Here is an 18,798-nt window from a genome sequence, read left to right on the forward strand (position 1 = left end):
AGTGTCCTTAGAAGGAGAGGAAATTCAGACTCATACATGCGTCCACACAGAGGCCAGACCATGTGAGGACATGGAGAGAAGGCAGTCATCTGTGAGATAAGGAGAGGGATCTCAGAAAAAACCAAACCTGCCAGCATCTTAATCTTGGACTTCTAGCCTCCAAGACTGTGAGGAAGTCAATGTCTGTTATTTAAGCTCCAGTCTGTGGTACTTTGTTATGGCACAGTCCTAGCAAACTAAAACAGTGGAGAAAAGTTTGGAAGGATATGCCTCTAGTGGTTATTCTCAGAGTGGAGGAATTTCAGCAGATTTCAGTTTAATTTATTTTAAAACAACCTGATATTTCTTATACAAGTTTTCACAAAGAATTGCAAGACAAAGCAATACCCTCAAACTGAGTTTCCCTGCATGGTTAGATTTCAAATGCCTGTTTGCTGCCACCGTGTCCCCTGGCTCTCTGCGCCTTGTGCACTGATGACCGACTGTGTAATTGACTGGCCTGCAGCCAGCCTGCCGTGATCCTAATTCAAACACTATCGTGAGAGGGCTTCCCTGGTGGCACAGTGGTTGAGAGTCCGCCTGCCAGTGCAGGGGATGCGGGTTTGTGTCCCAGTCCGGGAAGATCCCACATGCCGCGGAGCGGCTGGGCCCATGAGCCATGGCTGCTGAGCCTGCGCGTCCGGAGCCTGTGCTCCGCAACGGGAGAGGCCACAACAGTGAGAGGCCCACGTACCGCAAAACAAGAAACAAAAAACACTATCGTGAGAATAATGAACATCCGAACCCATAGAGTTTTACTGGAAATTGAGCAGAGCTTCTGAAAATGATTCCATTCCAAAGAAAAGATAGTCTATTTTTACTTAATGAATATTTGAGTCACATGTAAAATGTTAGCTTTTCTTATGAGAATTCTTCAGAGCACTTCCAGGATCCCTCCAGATCCCTGCACAGCCTGGCACGTGTCCTCAGTGGTCCGGCTGCTTTGCCCACACTGATGGTTTTCTGATGCCTAATCTTTCTCTGTCACTCCGAATGAAAGGATGTCGGACTCTGAATACACTCCACTCAAGAAGTTCCCAGCTGCTTTTGCCTTCTTGCACAAAACGCCTTTGGCCCCTACCTACCTGCGGCAGCTGGACTTCAGACAAATGGCAGTGTGAGGAGAGGGGGCAGTCAGACAAGAGGGCTGTAGCAGCCTCCTCTCATTAACGTTTTATCCCAAGAGAAAAGCCAAAGAGACGAAAGCAAATCTGTGTGGAAGGAAGAAAACAAGAGTGCCGTTCCCATCAAGGGCCTGGCCTCACTCTATTGCATTAATCCCTCTGTGGGACAGCACAGAGAAGGGGTGTGCTGGTAGCAGATGCCCCTCTACAGCCTCATTTGCCCCCTTTTGGAGCTGGTGGCTCCCAGCTTGTCAGCAGTAGTTCATTCAGGAGGAGAATCTTTCCACCAGGCAGATCCTTCCAAGGGAGCCATTCACGAGGAGGGGCCTTCATTCTCTAGCCAGTAGGGGGCACTGAGAGGGTTGAACAAGCTCTGCTGACTTGGCAAGAACAGGGCCATGATGGGGGTCAGGGGCATAATAGGAAAGGCTGTCCCAAGGCCTCCTCTGCCCCAAGTTTGAGACATGGTGCCCCACATCCCATTCAATTCTTGTCCAGGGCCTCACAGAGTGCTCCTCAGGGAGAGCGAGAAGGATCAACTACTGAGCATTGCTGGTGTCAGACACTGGGCTGGAAGTTTCGAAAGCATCGTCTCTGGTGGCCCCTGTGCTGGTGCTACTGTCCTGAACTGATAGCCTTTGTGACTTGGACTGAGCACTCAAGCCCTTGCAGTCTTGGTTTCCTCACCTATAAACTACAGATAAGAATGTATGTACCTCATGAGTTTGTCAGGAGGATAAATATTCAATAAATTAGCCATGATTAAGAAGAACAAGGCAGACTTATATGTACCGACATGAAAAGAGCTCTAAACTATCTTGTTAAAAAAAAAGAGAGAGAAAGAGAGGAGGGGACAGCAGCAGCAGACTAATGTAGTACGTACGTTCCTTCTTGTATAAAATCGAAGGATGTATAGGGCTATGTGTGTGCTTGTGTGGCTGAGCAGTAATGTGAGGTTTTAACTTGTCTTTTGTACCCTTGTATTTTCCTCCTTTGCCTTGGGCCTGCCAGGTGGAAGAGCCAAGAGTTGTACCTGGCAAAGGCTCCCCACCAGTAGGTGACTTCAAGGCCCTGGAGCCCTGGGGGAGCCAATGATGACTCTGCCCAGAGCCAGAAGCCCCAGAACCCCCATCAGGAACCACGACAGCTACCCCTTAGGCCAGTAGCCTAGAGACAGGACTCCACTACCTCCCAGCCAGGTGCGCAACCTCCACCCCCAACAGCTCCTGGCTGTGCCCCCGTGACTTGGCTCCATCTCTGACCAATTTCATGTATCCATGTTTCCCTCATGCCCCTGCAGTGTCCCAGTACAATCAAGAAAAGTAGGAGGGACCTGGATACCTGGGGAGGGACAACTGGATACTCCCTCCTCCAGCTGTGGAAAGACAAGAGGATCTCTCAGCTGTGGTTCTCTGGAGAACGGCACTGGGACCTGGGGTGGGAGGAAGACTGACTGTTGAAAGCCCCACTTCCCTGTCCCCGCTTTGGCCCATCTCCTGGGCACCACCCTCCTCTAGGAGCCTCCCCTTGCTCTGTTCCTCCTTCATGTCTCACAGCTGCTACGTCCTAACAGATGTTGAGGGCCTGAGGGTCCTGGGTTTTAATCCCAGCTCCATCACCATTGTGACCATGAGCACGTCATTTAATCTGTTTTTATTAGTTTCCATATACATAAAATGGTGAGAATTATAGTACCCACTTTACAGGGTGATAGTTAAGATTAAGTAAGATAATGTAGGTAAATGCACAGCACAGTGGCAGGTGCATAGCAGCATTAACTAGAATTAGTGAGGAGGAATCTTTAAACTAAACTGATGGAATAATATCATTATGAGGGTACTAAGAGGTTGTGGACCCCTTACAGCACTTGCTCTCTGAAAAGCAAGTAGATCACTGGCCATCAGAGACTGGCCAAAAAAGAGCTGAGGCGATTCCCCCATGGCGCTCCCAGCTCTCTGCTACAATGAAAAGGAAGAGCACAGAGCAGGTACTTAGTAACGTTTTATTGGATGGTATTGGGGAAATGTAAAACAAACAAAATCTCCTCTCAACCCAGAAAGCCGCTCTACAAAGTTAGTAGAGACAAAAAAGTTTTATTGTTGAATAAGCATTAAACCAGAATGTGATGTACATTGAAGGGGCTCAGAGTATGCCACCCCAAAATATGCCACTCTGGAGTAAGGATTATCTTGAGCTGGAAGCAACTGAGAAAGAGGAGACACAAGAAAAACTCTGTGCCCTCCCCTTTCTACCAGGAAATGTAGGACAATTTTTAATCGCGGGAGACAACTTTAGACTGTTACCAGCCCAGAGATGGCACCAGAGGAATCTACAGAACAAACCTTACTAAACAACTTATTTAGTCATAATAAAGATTTATGTACACTTAAAAAGGAAAGAGAAAGGAATTCTGAAACAAAAAGATGAGGGGAAGAGAAATATCCTCCCTTATTTTCAACAAGGAGAATTAAGCCCCTTAATTTTAATTTGTGTCTGCTCTTACAATCAACAATATAGCTAAAATTTATTGAGAGCTTATTAAGGGACAAATAGTTGTTAATTGACTTAATACAAAACCCTATAAGAGCCATATAAGTATAGTTCCACATTACAGATGAGGAAACTGAGGCACAAGGAGATTATTTTACTTGTCTAGGATCACCCAGAGGTAGAGCCAGTATTTAAATCCAAACACTGTTGATGTGTGGATTTATAAATAGAGGGACAGATGGATGGATGGGATCTCGGAAGAAATGAAGAGTTTTAAAAACTGCAAATGAACTTGGAAATTGATGCAGAAGGCTGTGGGAAGTCTGCAAGATATTATGCTTGTCTGAAGATAAATATTTTCTCTAAGTTCAGCAGGGTAATTCCTTCTCCACGCCCTTTTCACTCCAGCGTCTGGGTTCAGTACTCATCATCTCTAAAATTCCAACATTGGTAACAGTTTTTGATGTGTTTCAGTGATAAAATTACAGAATCAGATTATTGCTGATTTTAATTTTTGCACACACGTCATGCCCTCAATGGTTTATTTCCTGTGTCCTCCCCAGCCTTCACAGTTTTGGAGGAAGAAGCTCAGTTTGGTTCCAGCACACATACGATGAGGCTGCCGTTCACCATCTACTCTCTGTTCCCAGGAGAGAAATGCTGAGACTTTGCTTTTAATGCCTCTTTACCTTTAATTTCCTTTCCCCATCATTCAAACCCTTGTCAGAGGATTTTCTTGGGGGAGGAAATTTCCCTTTCTTTTCTCAGAGAAATGGCTCTGCCATTTGGAAATGTTACTTTAAATATATTTTTATGATTTTTATTACATCTTTATTGGAGTATAATTGCTTTACAATGGTGTGTTAGTTTCTGCTTTATAACAAAGTGAATCAGTTATACATATGTTCCCATATCTCTTCCCTCTTGCGTCTCCCTCCCTCCCACCCTCCCTATTCCACCCCTCCAGGCAGTCACAAAGCACCGAGCTGATCTCCCTGTGCTACGCGGCTGCTTCCCACTAGCTATCTATTTTACGTTTGGTAGTGTATATATGTCCATGCCACTCTCTCACTTTGAAACAGCTTACCCTTCCCCCTCCCCATATCCTCAAGTCCATTCTCTAGTAGGTCTGTGTCTTTATTCCTGTCTTACCCCTAGGTTCTTCATGACATTTTTTTCCCCTTAAATTCCATATATATGTGTTAGCATACGGTATTTGTCTTTCTCTTTCTGACTTACTTCACTCTGTATGACAGACTCTAGGTCCATCCACCTCATTACAAATAGCTTAATTTCATTTCTTTTTATGGCTCAGTAATATTCCACTGTATATATGTGCCACATCTTCTTTATCCATTCATCTGATGATGGACACTTAGGTTGTTTCCATCTCCTGGCTATTGTAAATAGAGCTGCAATGAACATTTTGGTACATGACCCTTTTTGAATTATGGTTTTCTCAGGGTATATGCCCAGTAGTGGGATTGCTGGGTCATATGGTAGTTCTATTTGTAGTTTTTTAAGGAACCTCCATACTGTTCTCCATAGTGGCTGTACCAATTCACATTCCCACCAGCAGTGCAAGAGTGTTCCTTTTCTCCACACCCTCTCCAGCATTTATTATTTCTAGATTTTTTGATGACGGCCATTCTGACTGGTGTGAGATGATATCTCATTGTAGTTTTGATTTGCATTTCTCTAATGATTAATGATGTTGAACATTCTTTCATGTGTTTGTTGGCAGTCTGTATATCTTCTTTGAAGAAATGTCTACTTAGGTCTTTTGCCCATTTTTGAATTGGGTTGTTTGTTTTTTTGTTATTGACCTGCATATAAATTTTGGAGATTAATCCTTTGTCAGTTGCTTCATTTGCAAATATTTTCTCCCATTCTGAGGGTTGTCTTTTGGTCTTGTTTATGGTTTCATTTGCTGTGCAAAAGCTTTGCAGTTTCATTAGGTCCCATTTGTTTATTTTTGTTTTTATTTCCATTTTTCTAGGAGGTGGGTCAAAAGGGATCTTGCTGTGATTTATGTCATAGAGTGTTCTGCCTATGTTTTCCTCTAAGAATTTGATAGTTTCTGGCCTTACTTTAGGTCTTTAATCCATTTTTATCTTATTTTTGTGTATGGTGTCAGGGAGTGATCTAATCTCATACTTTTACATGTACCTGTCCAGTTTTCCCAGCACCACTTATTGAATAGACTGTCCTTTCTCCACTGTACATTCCTGCCTCCTTTATCAAAGATAAGGTGACCATATGTGCATGGGCTTATCTCTGGGCTTTCTATCCTGTTCCATTGATCTATCTTTCTGTTTTTGTGCCAGTACCGTACTGTCTTGATTACTGTAGCTTTGTAGTATAGTCGGAAGTCAGGGAGCCTGATTCCTCCATCTCCATTTTTCGTTCTCAAGATTGCTTTGGCTATTCGGAGTCTTTTGTGTTTCCATACAAATTGTGAAATTTTTTGTTCTAGTTCTGTGAAAATATGCCAGTGGTAGTTTGATAGGGATTGCATTGAATATGTAGATTGCTTTGGGTAGTAGAGTCATTTTCACAATGTTGATTCTTCCAATCCAAGAACATGGTATATCTCTCCATCTATTTGTATTATCTTTAATTTCTTTCATCAGTGTCTTATAATTTTCTGCATGCAGGTCTTTTGTCTCCTTAGGTAGGTTTATTCCTAGATATTTTATTCTTTTTGTTGCAATGGTAAGAACCTAAGGTTTGCTGAATGATATTCTGACATTGTGCAGTATAGACTGAAATTTTAAAATTGTGTCTGAACTTTCCTCCGGGCTGACATTTCCATGTTCACTTACCTGATTAACTATGAGAGTTTTAGGGAGATATGTATAAAACACACATATCACAACCAAAATGCATTTACTAGGGCCCCATGGACATGAAGCTGTGCGATGGAGTTGATACTGAAAGTTGCTCAGAGTAGTCTCTGCCCTGTTTACTCTCTCAGAGAACAGTCAGGCAGAGGACAGCCTGAGAGGACAAGAGGAAGGGCAAAAGGAAAGAAGAATGAAACAGTGAGCCCCTTCGCGAGCGGAAAACAAAGCAGCATCACGTGGAGATGGCTTCAGAAGTCAGCACAGCCAGAGTCTTTATCGACAAGGTGGACTATTTTTTTTTTTTTTTTTTTTACAGTTTTATTTTTATTTATTTTTTTTTTAAACATCTTTATTGGAGCATAATTGCTTTACAATGGTATGTTAGTTTCAGCTTCACAACAAAATGAATCAGTTATATATATACATATGTTCCCATATCTCTTCCCGCTTGCGTCACCCTCCCTCCCACCCTCCCTATCCCACCCCTCCAGGCGGTCACACAGCACCGAGCTGATCTCCCTGTGCTATGCGGCTGCTTCCCACTAGCTATCTACCTTACGTTTGGTAGTGTATACATGTCCATGCCTCTTTATTGCTTTGTCACCGTTTACCCTTCCCCCTCCCCATAGCCTCAAGTCCATTCTCTAGTAAGTCTGTGTCTTTATTCCTGTTTCACCCCTAGGTTTTTCATGACATTTTTTTTTTCTTAAATTCCATATATATGTGTTAGCATACGGTATTTGTCTCTCTCTTTCTGACTTACTTCACTCTGTATGACAGACTCTAGGTCTATCCACCTCATTACAAATAGCTCAATTTCGTCTCTTTTTATGGCTGAGTAATACTCCATTGTATATATGTGCCACATCTTCTTTATCCATTCATCCGATGATGGACACTTAGGTTGTTTCCATCTCTGGGCTATTGTAAATAGAGCTGCAATGAACATTTTGGTACATGACTCTTTTTGAATTTTGGTTTTCTCAGGGTATATGCCCAGTAGTGGGGTTGCTGGGTCATATGGTAGTTCTATTTGTAGCTTTTTAAGGAACCTCCATACTGTTCTCCACAGTGGCTGTATCAATTTACATTCCCACCAACAGTGTAAGAGGGTTCCCTTTTCTCCACACCCTCTCCAGCATTTATTGTTTCTAGATTTTTTGATGATGGCCATTCTGACTGGTGTGAGATGATATCTCATTGTAGTTTTGATTTGCATTTCTCTAATGATTAGTGATGTTGAGCATTCTTTCATGTGTTTGTTGGCACTCTGTATATCTTCTTTGGAGAAATGTCTATTTAGGTCTTCTGCCCATTTTTGGATTGGGTTGTTTGTTCTTTTGTTATTAAGCTGCATGAGCTGCTTATAAATTTTGGAGATTAATCCTTTGTCAGTTGCTTCATTTGCAAATATTTTCTCCCATTCTGAGGGTTGTCTTTTGGTCTTCTTTATGGTTTCCTTTGCTGCGCAAAAGCTTTTAAGTTTCATTAGGTCCCATTTGTTTACTTTTGTTTTTATTTCCCTTTCTCTAGGAGGTGGGTCAAAAAGGATCTTGCTGTGATTTATGTCATAGAGTGTTCTGCCTATGTTTTCCTCTAAGAGTTTGATAGTTTCTGGCCTTACATTTAGGTCTTTAATCCATTTTGAGCTTATTTTTGTGTATGGTGTTAGGGAGTGATCTAATCTCATACTTTTACATGTAGCTGTCCAGTTTTCCCAGCACCACTTATTGAATAGGCTGTCCTTTCTCCACTGTATATTTCTGCCTCCTTTGTCAAAGATAAGGTGACCATATGTGCGTGGGTTTATCTCTGGGCTTTCTATCCTGTTCCATTGATCTATCTTTCTGTTTTTGTGCCAGTACCATACTGTCTTGATTACTGTACCTTTGTAGTATAGTCTGAAGTCAGGAAGCCTGATTCCTCCAGCTCCATTTTTCGTTCTCAAAATTGCTTTGGCTATTCGGGGTCTTTTGTGTTTCCATACAAATTGTGAGATTTTTTGTTCTAGTTCTGTGAAAAATGCCAGTGGTAGTTTGATAGGGATTGCATTGAATCTGTAGATTGCTTTGGGTAGTAGAGTCATTTTCACAATGTTGATTCTTCCAATCCAAGAACATGGTATATCTCTCCATCTATTTGTATCATTTTTAATTTCTTTCATCAGTGTCTTATAATTTTCTGCATACAGGTCTTTTGTCTCCTTAGGTAGGTTTATTCCTAGGTATTTTATTCTTTTTGTTGCAATGGTAAATGGGAGTGTTTTCTTGATTTCACTTTCAGATTTTTCATCCTTAGTGTATAGGAATGCCAGAGATTTCTGTGCATTAATTTTGTATCCTGCTACTTTACCAAATTCATTGATTAGCTCTAGTAGTTTTCTGGTAGCATCTTTAGGGTTCTGTATGTATAGTATCATGTCATCTGCAAACAGTGACAGCTTTACTTCTTCTTTTCCGATTTGGATTCCTTTTATTTCCTTTTCTTCTCTGATTGCTGTGGCTAAAACTTCCAAAACTATGTTGAATAAGAGTGGTGAGAGTGGGCAACCTTGTCTTGTTCCTGATCTTAGTGGAAATGCTTTCAGTTTTTCACCATTGAGGACGATGTTGGCTGTGGGTTTGTCATATATGGCCTTTATTATGTTGAGGAAAGTTCCCTCTATGCCTACTTTCTGCAGGGTTTTTATCATAAATGGGTGTTGAATTTTGTCAAAAGCTTTCTCTGCATCTATTGAGATGATCATATGGTTTTTCTCCTTCAATTTGTTAATATGGTGTATCACGTTGATTGATTTGCGTATATTGAAGAATCCTTGCATTCCTGGAATAAACCCCACTTGATCATGGTGTATGATCCGTTTAATGTGCTGTTGGATTCTGTTTGCTAGTATTTTGTTGAGGATCTTTGCATCTATGTTCATCAGTGATATTGGCCTGTAGTTTTCTTTCTTTGTGACATCCTTGTCTGGTTTTGGTATCAGGGTGATGGTGGCCTCATAGAATGAGTTGGGGAGTGTTCCTCCCTCTGCTATATTTTGGAAGAGTCTGAGAAGGATAGGTGATAGCTCTTCTCTAAATGTTTGATAGAATTCGCCTGTGAAGCCATCTGGTCCTGGGCTTTTGCTTGTTGGAAGATTTTTAATCACAGTTTCAATTTCAGTGCTTGTGATTGGTCTGTTCATATTTTCTATTTCTTCCTGATTCAGTCTTGGCAGGTTGTGCCTTTCTAAGAATTTGTCCATTTCTTCCAGGTTGTCCATTTTATTGGCATAGAGTTGCTTGTAGTAATCTCTCATGATCTTTTGTATTTCTGCAGTGTCAGTCGTTACTTCTCCTTTTTCATTTCTAATTCTATTGATTTGAGTCTTCTCCCTTTTTTTCTTGATGAGTCTGGCTAATGGTTTATCAATTTTGTTTATCCTTTCAAAGAACCAGCTTTTAGTTTTATTGATCTTTGCTATCGTTTCCTTCATTTCTTTTTCATTTATTTCTGATCTGATTTTTATGATTTCTTTCCTCCTGCTAACTTTGGGGTTTTTTTGTTCTTCTTTCTCTAATTGCTTTAGGTGCAAGGTTAGGTTGTTTATTCGAGATGTTTCCTGTTTCTTAAGGTAAGATTGTATTGCTATAAACTTCCCTCTTAGAACTGCTTTTGCTGCATCCCATAGATTTTGAGTCGTCGTGTCTCCATTGTCATTTGTTTCTAGGTATTTTTTGATTTCCCCTTTGATTTCTTCAGTGATCACTTCGTTATTAAGTAGTGTATTGTTTAGCCTCCATGTGTTTGTATTTTTTACAGATCTTCTCCTGTGATTGATATCGAGTCTCATAGCGTTGTGGTCGGAAAAGATACTTGATAAAATTTCAATTTTCTTAAATTTACCAAGGCTTGATTTGTGACCCAAGATATGATCTATCCTGGAGAATGTTCCATGAGCACTTGAGAAAAATGTGTATTCTGTTGTTTTTGGATGGAATGTCCTATAAATATCAATTAACTCCATCTCATTTAATGTATCATTTAAAGCTTGTGTTTCCTTATTTATTTTCATTTTGGATGATCTGTCCATTGGTGAAAGTGGGGTGTTAAAGTCCCCTACTATGAATGTGTTACTGTCGATTTCCCCTTTTATGGTTGTCAGTATTTGCCTTATGTATTGAGGTGCACCTATGTTGGGTGCATAAATATTTACAATTGTTATATCTTCCTCTTGGATCGATCCCTTGATCATTACGTAGTGTCCTTCTTTGTCTCTTCTAATAGTCTTTGTTTTAAAGTCTATTTTGTCTGATATGAGAATTGCTACTCCAGCTTTCTTTTGGTTTCCATTTGCATGAAATACCTTTTTCCATCCCCTTACTTTCAGTCTGTATGTGTCTCTAGGTCTGAAGTGGGTCTCTTGTAGACAGCAAATATATGGGTCTTGTTTTTGTATCCATTCAGCCAATCTGTGTCTTTTGGTGGGAGCATTTAGTCCATTTACATTTAAGGTAATTATCGAAATGTGTGTTCCCATTCCCATTTTCTTAATTGTTTTGGGTTTGTTATTGTAGGTCTTTTCCTTCTTTTGTGTTTCTTGCCTAGAGAAGTTCCTTTAGCAGTTGTTGTAGAGCTGGTTTGGTGGTGCTGAACTCTCTCAGCTTTTGCTTGTCTCTAAAGGTTTTAATTTCTCCATCAAATCTGAATGAGATCCTTGCTGGGTAGAGTAATCTTGGTTGCAGGTTTTTCTCCTTCAACACTTTCAATATGTCCTGCCACTCCCTTCTGGCTTGCAGAGTTTCTGCTGAAAGATCAGCTGTTAACCTTATGGGGATTCCCTTGTGTGTTATTTGTTGTTTTTCCCTTGCTGCTTTTAATATGTTTTCTTTGTATTTAATTTTTGACAGTTTGATTAATATGTGTCTTGGCGTATTTCTCCTTGGATTTATCCTGTATGGGACTCTCTGTGCTTCCTGGACTTGATTAACTATTTCCTTTCCCATATTAGGGAAGTTTTCAACTATAATCTCTTCAAATATTTTCTCAGTCCCTTTCTTTTTCTCTTCTTCTTCTGGAACCCCTATAATTCGAATGTTGGTACGTTTAATGTTGTCCCAGAGGTCTCTGAGACTGTCCTCAGTTCTTTTCATTCTTTTTTCTTTATTCTGCTCTGCAGTAGTTATTTCCACTATTTTATCTTCCAGGTCACTTATCCGTTCTTCTGCCTCAGTTATTCTGCTATTGATCCCATCTAGAGTACTTTTAATTTCATTTATTGTGTTGTTCATCGTTGCTTGTTTCATCTTTAGTTCTTCTAGGTCCTTGTTAACTGATTCTTGCATTTTGTCCATTCTATTGTCCATTCTATCTCCAAGATTTCGGATCAACCTTACTATCATTATTCTGAATTCTTTTTCAGGTAGACTGCCTATTTCCTCTTCATTTGTTAGGTCTGATGGGTTTTTATCTTGCTCCTTCATCTGTGGTGTGTTTTTCTGTCTTTTCATTTTGCTTATCTTACTGTGTTTGGGGTCTCCTTTTTTGCAGGCTGAAGGTTCGTAGTTCCTGTTGTTTTTTGTGTCTGTCCCCAGTGGCTAAGGTTGGTTCAGTGGGTTGTGTAGGCTTCCTGGTGGAGGGTACTAGTGCCTGTGTTCTGGTGGATGAGGCTAGATCTTGTCTTTCTGGTGGGCAGGTCCACGTCTGGTGGTGTGTTTTGGGGTGTCTGTAGACTTATTATGATTTTGGGCCGCCTCTCTGCTAATGGGTGGGGTTGTGTTCCTGTCTTGCTAGTTGTTTGGCATAGGATGTCCAGCACTGTAGCTTGCTGGTCGTTGAGTGAAGCTGGGTGCTGGCGTTGAGATGGAGATCTCTCGGAAATTTTTGCTGTTTGATATTATGTGCAGCTGGGAGGTCTCTTGTGGATCAGTGTCCTGAAGTTGGCTCTCCCACCTCAGAGGCACAGCACTGACTCCTGGCTGCAGCACCAAGAGCCTTTCATCCACAGGGCTCCTTAATTTGGGATGATTGGTTGTCTATTCAGGTATTCCACAGATGCAGGGTATATCAAGTTGATTGTGGAGCTTTAATCCGCTGCTTCTGAGGCTGCTGGGAGAGATTTCCCTTTCTCTTCTTTGTTCTCACAGCTCCCAGGGGCTCAGCTTTGGATTTAGCCCCGCCTGTGCGTGTAGGTCGCCGGAGGGCGTCTGTTCTTTGCTCAGACGGGGTTAAAGGAGCCGCTGATTCGGAGGCTCTGGCTCACTCAGGCCCGGGGGTAGGGAGGGTCACGGAGTGCGGGGCGGGCCTGCGGCGGCAGAGGCCGGCGAGACGTTGCAGCCTGAGGCGCGCCTGTGCGTTCTCCCGGGGGAGTTGTCCCTGGATCCCGGGACCCTGGCAGTGGCGGGCTGTACAGGCTCCCCGGAAGGGCGTGTGGCTAGTGACCTGTGTTCGCACACAGGCCTCCCGGTGGCGGCAGCAGCGGCCCTAGCGTCTCATGTCTGTCTCTGGGCTCCGCACTTTTAGCCGCGGCTCGCGCCCGTCCCTGGAGCTCTCTCAAGCAGCGTTCTTAATCCCCTCTCCTCGTGCACCAGGAAACAAAGAGGGACGTAAAAGTCTCTTGCCTCTTCGGCAGTTCCAGACTTCTCCCCGGACTCTCTCCCGGCCAGCCGCGGTGCACTAACGCCCTGCAGGCTGTGTTCACTCCGCCAACCTCAGTCCTCTCCCGGCGCTCCGACAAAAGCCGGAGCTTCAGCTCCCAGTCCCGCCCGCCCCGGCGGGCGAGCAGACAAGCCTCTCGGCTGGCGAGTTCCGGTCGGCCCGATCCTCTGCGCTGGAATCTGTCCGCTTTGCCCTCCGCACCCCTGTTGCTGTGCTCTCCTCCGCGGCTCCCAAGCTCCCCCACTCCGCCTCCCGAAGCCTCCACCCGCGAAGGGGCTTCCTAGTGTGTGGACACTTTTCCTCCTTCACAGCTCTCTCCCGCTGGTGCAGGACCCGTCCCTATCCTTTTGTCTCTGTTTAGTTTTTTCTTTTGCCCTACCCAGGTACGTGGGGGGTTTCTTGCCTTTTGGGAGGTCTGAGGTCTTCTGCCAGCGTTCAGTAGATGCTCTGTAGGAGTTGTTCCACGCGTAGATGTATTTCTGGTGTATCTGTGGGGAGGAACGTGATCTCCGCGTCTTACTCTTCCGCCATCTTCCCGGAAGTGAGGTGGACTATTGTAGGTTGAATTGTGTCCCCCCACCAAAAAAAAAAAAAAAAAAGATACACTGAAGACCTAACTCCCCAGTACCTGTGAATGTGACCTTATTTGGTAATAGGGTCTTTGCAGATTTAATCAAGTTATGATTAGGTCATTAGAATAGGCTTTAATCTGATATGACTGCATCCTTATAAGAAGAGGGAAATTAGACATGAAACACAGGGAGAACACCATCTGAAGACACAGAGGTATACAGACACAGAGGGAAGACTCCATGTGAAGATGGAAACAAAACGGAATTCTGCTGCCACAAGCCAAGGTAGTCCCAACCTCTGGGACCACCAGGAGCTGGAAGAGGCAAGGAAGGGTCTCCCCGCTCCCAGAGATTTCACAGTGGGCAGGGCCCTGCCGACACCTTGATTTTGGATGTCTATGTTATGGCAGTCAAAGGAAACTAATACATGGATTCTGTGGGGTATAAACAAAAACCAGTTTTATTTTCTTTCCTCTACTGCCTTTCCATAGCCACACTGCTAGACCATTCATGCCCATCCCTGGATGAAATCTCTAGATCCCATTGTTTTTTTCTGGTCTTTTGAGATATGAAACAGTCCAATTCTGTCTAAAATCAAAACTTCAGTCTTCATTTCCAATTGTATCCTTAACTCAAGCTCAGAAACCTTCAGTGGTACAAGACAGCATAGCTGGCTTCTTCACTATTTCCCCACCTGACAGGCCACCTCTCTTCCGCCTCACTTTGCCTCCAGGGTTGGAGCAAGGGGGCAAATAAGAAACTAGGAACAAAAGAGACTTCATCTGTGTGCACTTATTATCAGATGGTGGATTCTCTAAATATAAATATAAGCCAGATGTCCGAAGTCTATGGGGCACAGATTATAGTCACTCCAAATAATGAATCTACCCTTGTAGACCCTTGTAAGGTGGCGCCTTCTTGCTCTAGAGTACTCCAGTGTGGAGGATGCTCTCTCTGGCAGATCATTGATATCCTACCTCAGTGATGCCCCAGCAACCCCCCTACCTGCTATGGTCACCTCTCCCCTTGCAGGAAGCCACAAAAGACAAAACCCTAGCTACCTGTCATAGGCAAAGGTCTTACATGGACAATTCTCTAAAGAAATATACCAGTGGTGAATGAATGAAAGAAAGAAAGAGAAACAAAGAAAGAAAGAAAAGAAAGAAAAGAAAGAAGGAGAAAGAGAGAGGAAGAGAGAAAGAGAAAGGGAGAAAGGGGGAGAGAGAGAGAGAGAGAGAGGAAGGAAGGGAGAAAGGGGGAGGGAGGGAGAGAAAGAAAGAAAGGAATCAAAGAAAGAAAAAGAAAGGAAAATGTTCAACATAGTCATTAAAAATGAAAATTAAAACAAGGTGCCAATTTTTCATATGTCAAATTAGCAAAGATTTTAAACAATTAAACTGCTCGGATAAGGATGCAGGTACTGTTTATCTGCTTGGTAGGCATGTGAATTAAATCAGTGTTTCTGGAAGATTTTGGGAATATTTATCTAAGTGTTAACAAAAGTGATGGAGGGAGCTTACATTATGGAAAACCTTGCATTCAGGCACAAGTCTCAAATAACAATTTTCCTGAAGGCCAAGAAGGGGACAATTGTCTGTATCCTGAGTTAGCCTCAAGGTCAGGAACATCTAGCTTTTATCGAAATGACCCAGCTGTATCCCATCAGTATTGCTGAGGACACACAACCTGAACTATAAAGATTTCCCTCTTTGTTTTGGGAGCCGGTTGTTCTGATAGCTGGAACAGAACCTGGCTTATGCTTTGCTATTGCAAGTAAAAATTCCATTCATTGCTCAAAAATGGTTTGAGTTTTCCTTCTCTTTCATAAAATGTATTAGTTTATTAATGAGGGGAAAAAAGTGGTATTTTAAAATGTCAGAAAAAAGAGAAAAGGAAGTTTCTTTTTTTTATTGAAGTATAGTTGATTTACAGTGTTGTGTTAATTTCTGCTGTACAGCAAAGTGATTCAGTTTTATGTATATATATATATATATATATATATATATATATATACATTCTTTTTTATATTCTTTTCCATTATGGTTTATCACAGGATATTGAATATAGTTCCCTGTGCTGTACAGTAGGACCTTGTTGTTTATTCATTCTACATATACTAGTTTGCATCTACTAACCCTAAACTTCCAGTCCATCCCTCCCTCACCTCCCCTCCCTGCTGGCAATCACAAGTCTGTTCTCTATGTCTCTATGTCTATGTCTGTGACTCTGTTTCTGCTCATAGGTAGGTTCATTTGTGTCAAATTTTAGATTTCACATATAAGTGATATCATATCATATGGTATTTGTCTTTCTCTTTCTGACTTATTTCACTTAGTGATAATCTCTAGGTCCATCCATGTTTCTGCAAATGGCATTATTTCATTCTTTTTTATGGCTGTGTAGTATTCCGTTGTGTATATGTACCACATCTTCTTTATCTGTTCATCTGTTCATGGACACTTAGGTTGCTTCCATGTCTTGGCTATTGTGAATAGTGCTGCTATGAACATAGGGGTGCATGTATCTTTTCGAATTATAGTTTGTTTTTTTCTTTTCGGTACGCAGGCCTCACACTGTTGTGACCTCTCCCGTTGCGGAGCACAGGCTCCGGACGCATAGGCTCAGCGGCCATGGCTCACGGGCCTAGCTGCTCCGTGGCATGTGGGATCTTCCTGCACCGGGGCACAAACCCGTGTCCCCTGCATCGGCAGGCGGACTCTCAACCACTGCGCCACCAGGGAAGCCCTGAATTATAGTTTTATCTGGATATATGCCCAGGAGTGGGATTGCTGAATTATATGGCAACTCTATTTTTAGTTTTTTGAGGAACCTCCATACTGTTTTCTAAGGTGGCTGCACCAACTTGCATTCCTACCAACAGTGTAGGGGGGTTCCCTAAGAAAAGGAAATGTTTCTTGATTACCTCTAGAAAAACTAGTTTGGGGTGTTTTACAATTACCGAAAAACAAAGTAAAAGCCACATATCTGTATGGATCAGGTCTGGTTTTAGTGCCCTATTCTAAAGCAATCATTTGTTGCAGTTGCTGCAAATCCCTACTTATGAGGAGGCAACGTCTAGGCAATTCTCCCAGTTAGCTCATTCAGTTAAAATATCAATTAAACAAAAAAGAGTCAATGAGTAAAAGATCCAAACAGATATCTCACCAAAGAAGATATACAAATGGAAAATAAGCATAGGAAAAGATGCTCACCATCATATGTCATTAGGGAACTGCAAATTAAAACAATCATGAGATATTATTACCCACCTATCAGAATGGCTAAAATCCAAAACACTGACAACAACAAACACTGGCAAAGATGTGGAACAACAGAACTCTCATTCATTGCTGGTGGAATGCAAAATGGTACAGCCACTCTGGAAGACAGTCTAGCAGTTTCTTACAAAACTAAATATACTCTTACCATACAATCCTGCAATAGAGCGCCTCAGTGTTTACCCAAAGGAGTTAAAAACTAGCTCCACACAAAAACCTGCACACAGATGTTTATAACAGCTTTATCTGTAACTACCAAAACTTGGAAGCAACCAAGATGTCCTTCAATAGGTAAGTGTATAAACAAACTGTGATACATCCATATAATGAAATATTACTCAGCAGTAAAAAGGAATGAGTGATCAAGGCACAAAAAGACATGGAGGAAACTTAGATGAATATTGCTAAGTGAAAAACGACTCTCTGAAAAGTCTACATACTATATGATTGACATTCTTAAAAAAGCAAATTATGAAGACAGCAAAAAATCAATCGTTGCCAGGGGCTGGCGGGGAGGGAGTGAGGGATGAATAGATGGAAAACAGGGGATATTTAGGGCAGTGAAACTATTCTGTAAGATACTGTAATGGTGGATACATGATATCATGCATTTGTCAAACTCATAGAATGTGCAGTACGAAGAGAGAATCAATGTGAACTGTGGACCTTAATTAATGTAATAATAAAATTAATAAATATATAATAAATATGTATGTACCTACACAATAAACATATAAATATATAATAATAAATAATGTATCAATATTGGCTCATCAGCTGTAACAAATGTACCCCACTAATGCAAGATGAGAGTAATTTGGGGAAAACTGTGTGTGGGGAAGTGGGGAATGGGTTATATGAGAACTCTACTTTCTGCTTAATTTTTCTGTAAACCTAAAACTGCTATAAAAGTAGTCTACTAATTTTTAAAAAAAGAGTGAAACCAATTGTTTCACTGAGTTGACTTCTCAAAAAAATTAGATCCACTATTTTGGCATGGTCTTGGAGTAACTGTAACCTGTGGAACATTATTTTTTTCTAGGTCCTTTGACTAACATGACTCTGTGTGTTAATTCTGTTGTGAAAATATCCACAAGTTTGCATTGGTAGACTGGGAAGTTTTCACAACCTGTGATAGTGACAATAAGTGATTTCTTTTTGAATACTTGGTACCCATTGTCCCCAGTGCCAAGAGTCTCAGTACATCTGTCTCCCTCCCTGCACATCACCCCTGTACTAGCACAGCCTGCTTCTAGTGATGGAATGGCATTGGCTTCTCTGTCCTGAAAACTTGGCTTCTTTGAGCTTTTTTCCTCTTTTTCATGTGCAAGAGAAAAAATATTAGAGTACTGCTTAGTTCCTATAAAGACAGCCTGCTCCCACCCCCAGAGTGCATTCATGCTGAGCAGAGAGGTTGTAACTGTGCATACCTTGGCACAGGGCGGTCCGGGATAGTACCCAAGCTGAGGGTAAATCAGTACTCGGAGTGAACTCTTATATTAATGGCTTCACAAGAAGCTATAAGACTGGATCTTTAAGAAGGGTCGGGGATGGATATGGTAGAACAATCTGTGCAGATGCACTGGTCCTGGGCTTCCAACCCCATACACAGGCCACATCCCAGGTATCCAATATGGCTAGGTTAGCCTGCAGGAGGGTCAGAATCCCAGACAGTCCTCACTGTGAGAGCAGATAGCAGGAGACATGTGGCACATTCCTGGACTTTTCCCCTGAAGTGTACCAAGCCTGTCCTAACCTCCTGGGCTGCTCTACAAAGACTCCCTGCCAATCTAGTTCTCCACCTACCCCTAGA

The sequence above is a fragment of the Pseudorca crassidens genome, chromosome 13 (assembly GCF_039906515.1).
Source record: "Pseudorca crassidens isolate mPseCra1 chromosome 13, mPseCra1.hap1, whole genome shotgun sequence".
NCBI classification, from domain to species: Eukaryota; Metazoa; Chordata; class Mammalia; order Artiodactyla; family Delphinidae; genus Pseudorca; species Pseudorca crassidens.